This window comes from Echinops telfairi, unplaced genomic scaffold (assembly GCF_000313985.2).
Source record: "Echinops telfairi isolate 266 unplaced genomic scaffold, ASM31398v2 ScPeMD7_25;HRSCAF=90, whole genome shotgun sequence".
NCBI lineage: Eukaryota > Metazoa > Chordata > Mammalia > Afrosoricida > Tenrecidae > Echinops > Echinops telfairi.
This window is the reverse complement of record NW_022103922.1, coordinates 26,116,060-26,122,072: the sequence shown is the minus strand read 5'-3', so window position 1 is coordinate 26,122,072 and position 6,013 is coordinate 26,116,060. Positions and strand designations below refer to the sequence as shown.

Here is a 6,013-nt window from a genome sequence, read left to right as displayed (position 1 = left end):
CGCGCCCCTGGCCAGGTAAGGGAGCACTTCCTAGTTCCTGATAGAGTGCACACGTGGCTGGGTGCAAGGTCCAGAGATAATTGCGTCACTTCTGACCAGCTCCGCATGGGGTGGGGATTATTGATTTGGCCAGTCATAACCTGTCATGTATCTTTACAGACCTTCCTGCTGGAACGGTTTTGTCTTCTTTTCTATGCCATGTATTGTCTTCTGTGTATCGGTATTTTTCAACTGGATCCCAATTTCCGAAATCCTCTGTCTTTCTCTTGACTCATTTCCTCAATTTGGTCGCACAGCTTTCTTTATATAGCTTTCTATGAAAGATGGCTGTATAATAAACCACTTCGATTCCTTCTGCAGTTGATTGAATCTTTGTATGGCAGCTGACTTGTAGGCTGGGAATCAGGGTTCTGAATTTTATACCATTGCTTGCATGCCTTCTACCACCCAATGAAGTTATTAAGCAGTCATTTGTCATACTTCTTAATACTTTGAAATGTTCTATTTCTTTTTGTTTGGAAGGCTTTAGGATCTCATTTCTCTCACCAGTAATGAGAAAATTTTTACATGATATGTCAGGGTATGGATCTTTTTTTCATTCATTGAGTTGAGATTGAAGATTTTTTCAGTGAGGAAATGCAAGGACTTCAGTTCTGGATAGTTTTCTAATATTACTTATTGGGTAAATTTCTTTCGTCATTTTTTCCTAATTTCTCCTGCAACCCTTTTCATTCAGATATTAACTATTTTGACCTGATTTAAAAATTTTCTTACCATTTCTATTTTTCATCCACTCTACTTTTTGGATAATTTAATTTTTCCCCTCTTATAGTTTATCCAATGATTAAAAAAAAACTCTTCTATCATATTTGTAAAATCCCAAAGCACCTTTTGTTATTTGTTACTTTTTACAAAACAATATTACATGATTTCTGTAGGAACAGTCTGCTTTGGCACCCGGATGATGTTGCGTACATCCCCCTAAATCATAAAGACAGACCTTGAACTTCGGGCTGACTTAAGTTGTGGGAGAACACACACGGTCCCAAGCACAAGGTGCAACACACAGTCTGGTATGGAGCTGTCACAGGGCCGTATTTGTGTCCTTTCTGTCACAGGAGTTTCCTTGAAGGTGAATGCCACACTAGAGTTTTCTCATCTGTTTGCCTTTGCCTGTGAGGCAAAAGAATCAACCCACTCTGGGTTCTTCCTCGCTCATTAAGACAAACTTATCAAAAATCCAAACCCAAACCCAACTCATGGTCACCAAGTTGCTTCTGACTCATAGTGATTCTAAAGGATATGCTAGAACTTCCTTTTAGGGTTTCTGCGACTGAGGTCTCAGACCCAGCAATTTGTAGCACACTACCTCACCAGAGCACCTCCTAACCTGAATGTACTGTCCCCTAAAGTTCTTGTCTTTTGAGCTGTTGTAGGCAAGTTGATCCTGTAAGAGGGCATAATGCCCAAGCTATATTGATTGATGACCAGTTAAGCTAAATTCTTGTCCTGTTTTAAAAGACTTTCTGGGGTTCTCATTTTTAAATGATATTCTTTCCCCTGACTTTTTAGAAGGAATTTGGCTTGAGTTAGGCTTTCTATCTTTATAAACCTTCAATTTTTTGTTTGTTTTTGTTTCTCTAGTGTGTAAGAACTATAGTCAATTGTTTCTCCTCAGGGTGTCCTAAAAGGCAGCCCTGAATGGTCACATTTCAAGGATTCGTAGGGGCCAGTCAGCTTCAGCTACCCTCAGACCGTGCCATCACCTGCATTCACGTGCAGCTGGTACACGCCCCCCCCCCCACCCCACTCCCCGCATGGCAGCGGTAGTCTCCAATGGGCTCACAGTGTTTTCCGGCTCCTGGTGGTTTCTCCTGTTTTCAGGGCCATTAGATGCTCTCTTGGCTTCCCTCTGCTTTTCCACAGATGTGCTGTTATCACGATGACCTCGGGGCTGTTGTCAGCGGTTTCTTCTCACCTGCTTACATCTAGGTTTTGTGGAAATACCTTGTACGTGGTTTCATGTTAACTGTTGTCCATGGTGTTAATGCAGGGATATGGAAAGAGTCCAAAACTCTGCTTTAAAAAAATCATTTTATTGGGGCGCTCTTACAAATCTTATAACAACTATTAGGCACACATGCATATGTTGCTATCAACATTTCCCAAACAATTTCTACTTGAGCCATTGATATCAGCTCCTCTTTTTTCCCCCTCCTTCCCCTACCCTCCCACTCTCATGACTTCTTGATCAATGATAATTTTATTATTCTTTCCTGTCTTATGCTGTCTGTTGAAACTCTTTTTTTTACTGCTATCTTCTCAGGACACTATATAATGCTTTCATCTTAAAAGATGTACTCAGTAGTATGTACACATACTAATGTGGTATTTTATATCAAGGACAAATAATTTCTACATAAAGCATCGTACTAAAAGCAACACATTTTAAATTTCTTTTATTCATTTTTACAAATCTGATTTTGTAAAGTTTTCTTTTTCATTAGAAAACTAAAATCAGTTTTTTAACTTACTTAATTGAAGCCGTCATTAACCTGAAGGTATAACTAGTTAGCACTGTTCCTTAATCACAAAGGAATTTAGTTTCATTACATATATTCTCTTATAGTTATTGTCAGCTAAAAGAACCTATGTAAAAACCTTATATAGGCTCTCTGCTCCTCCTGCTGCGACTGGCATCTGCCTCTTCCCTGTTCAGGCCAGTCACCACCACATTCCAGAGACCCTTCACTGACCTGAACTACATGGTCTATATGTTCCAGTATGATTCCACCCATGTCTAGTTCAATGGCACCGTCAAGGCTGAAGATGGGAAGCTTTTCATGAATGGGAAGTCTGTCTCCATCTTCCAGGTGTGAGATCCCGCCAACATCAAGTGGGGTGAGGCTGGTGCCGAGTATGTCGTGGAGTCCACAGCCATGGAGAAAGCTGGGGCTCACTTGAAGGGTGGTGCCAAAGGTTGATCATCTTTGCCCCGCCAGCCTATGCTTCCATGTTTGTGATGGGCGTGAACCACAAGAAGTATGACAACACCCTCAAGATTGTCAGCGATGCCTCCTGCACCACCAACTGCTTGCCCCTCGGCCAACATCCATGACAACTTTGCCATCATGGAGGGACTCATGACCACAGCCCATGCCATCATTACCACCTGGAAGCCGTGGACGCCCCCTCTGGGAAACTCTGGCACGATGGCCATGGCGCTGCCCAGAACATCAACCCTGTATCTACTGGTGCTGCCAAGACTGGGCAAGGGTATCCCGGAGCTGAATGGGAAACTCACTGGCATGGCCTTCCGTTTCCTCAGCCCCAATATGTTGGTTGTGGATCTCACCTGCTGTATGAAGAAAGTTGCCAAGTCTGATGACATCAAAAAGGTGGTGAAGCAGGTGTCAGATGGCCCCCTAAAGGGCATCCCTGGCTACACTGAGGACCAGGCTGTCTCCTATGACTTCAACAGTGACACCCACTTTTCCACCTTTTTATGCCTGGGCTGGCATTGCCCTCAAAGACCACTCTGTCAAGCTCATTTCCTGGTATGACAATGAATTTGGTTACAGTAACAGAGTGGTGGACCTCATGGTCCACTTGACCTCCATGGAGTAAGAGCCCTCCTGGACCACCAGCCCCAGCAACAACATAGAGGAGGAGAGAGGCCCTCAGCAGCCCCCAACTCGATCCCCCAACACACTGAGAATGTCCCATCAACTCAAATTTACATCCAGGCCCTTTGAAGAGTGGAAGGGGCCTAGAGCCCAACCTTGTCATGTGCTATCAATAAAGTAAAAAAAAAAAAGGACTTTATTGATTTAAAACGATCATTTTTGAATATCTTAATTTTTGAAAGAGACTAGAAATCAGTCACCTTTAAAATATTTTATTATGGTAGAATAGACATAGCATAAAATTAGCCATTTTAAATATTTTTAAGTGTACAACTTGGTGGAATTAATAACACACTATATTTAAAAAAAATCATTTTATTGGGGGCTTATACAACTCATCACAATCAATTCATCCATCCATTGTGTCAAGCACATTTGTACATTTGTTGCCATCCTCATTCTCAAAACATCTGCTTTCTACTTGAGCCCTTGATTTCAGCTCTTCATTCCCCCCCCCACTAACCCCCTCCATCATAAACCCTTGATAATTTATGTTATTATTATTTTGTCATGGCTTACACTGTCTGACGTCTCCTTTCACCCACTTTTCAATAACACACTAGCTTATGCAGCTATCACCACCTACTATGCGTCTATCACCCCCTACTATGCGTCTATCACCCAAACAGAAACTCAATACCAATAACCAAGAACTCCTGGTTCTCCCTCACCCCAGATACATGGAATCTACTTCTGTCTCTATGTATAGGCTTATTTACTTAGCATAATGTTTCAAGGTTCATCTGTGTCATATCATTTTTTAGAACACTATTCTTTTTATGGCTGAATAATATTCCATTATTATATTTAGAACATCTTACATATCCATTCATTCTTGGTGAGTACTTGGGTTGTTTTTACCTTTGAGCTCTTGTGAATAATGCTGCACTAAACATTATTGTACAAGAATGTTGAGGTTTCTTGTTTTTAATTATCTGAGGGTATATACCTAGGAGTGGAAATGCTGAGTCATTATAGGAGCTGCCAAACTGCTTTCCATAATGGATGCACAATTTTTACATTCTTATCAGCAATGCATACAGGTTCCAATGTCTCTACACCCTCACTAGCACTCATTATACACACACACATATATACAAATATGTGTATATATATAGATATATGTTTAATAATAGCCATTCTAGAGCATGAGTAGGAAGGAGCCCTGGTGGTATAGTGGTTATGAATTGGGCTACAATCACAAAGTCAGCAGTTCAAAACCACTAGCTGCTCCTGCGCAGAAAGACTGGGCTTTCTACTCCGGTACACGCAGTCTAGGAACTCAAAGGGGCAGTTCTACCCTGTCCTGTAAGGTTATTATGAGTTGGCATCGACTCCGAGGGAGTGGGTTTGTTAATTTTGGGGGGGAGGAGACAATGGTATCTCATTGTGGTTTTGATTTACATTCCCCAGTGACCAAGGATGTTGTTCTTTTCATGTATTTACTGCCCATTTGTATATCTTCTTTGGAAAAATGACTAAGTTCTTTTTAACTGAATTATTGTATTGTTGAGTTCTTCAGACACTCTGAATATGAAATTCTTATCAATAGTTTCTAAATATTTTGATAAAGTCTTGGATGCACAGAATTTAAATAATATGACATTAATTTATACTGTTTTCTTTTGTTATTTATGCTTTGTGCCACAAATAAGATTGCATTACTAAATCGAAGATTCCTACATTTTAACTCTGTGCTTTCTCCTAAAAGTTTCATGGTATTTCCTCTTCTGTGAGGGGGCTTCAAAAATATATGGAGACATTCTGTAAGCTTTTCATTCCACTTTTCTACACCCGTCTCGAAGCCCCTTATATTTAGACCAGATATTAACTTTGAATTGCATTTTGTCAATGTGCGAGGTAGAGATCCAACTGTATTCTTTCACACGCGGGAACTCAGTTGCCCCAGCAGTGGTCCTGACAGAGACAGTTCTTTCTTTATCGCATGGAGTCCTTGGAAGACAAATCGACTGGCCGTGGCAGGATGGCTTTATTCCAGAACTCACAGTTCCGTTTCTTTGGTCTCTCTGTCTATGGCATTGCCACACTCTACTACTTTTTAAAGTTCCTTTTCTCGCTTGATTTTTTTATGTATGCTCCTAGAAATCAATTTAAAGGGTTACTAATGTAGCAAAATGTTTCCATTGCTGTTCTGTGGAGACATTGTTGTATTATCTTTCTTTAAAAAAGACATTTATTGTGAAAGTTCACAATACAAATTCGTTTTTCTAATCAATAGTTCATACCCAAACTCTATCAGTGGCATTCCACCGGAGTCCTTGCAAGGTGTCTGTCGGCCGGCTACTATTGCCTCCCTCACTTCCCCA

General features: G+C 40.8%; 1 pseudogene; it reads left to right on the top strand.

The window, feature by feature from the left end:
- LOC101658182 overlaps window positions 1–3,627 on the top strand; it is a 5,949-nt pseudogene extending 2,322 nt beyond the window's left edge.
- The last annotated feature ends 2,386 nt before the right edge of the window (window positions 3,628–6,013 follow it).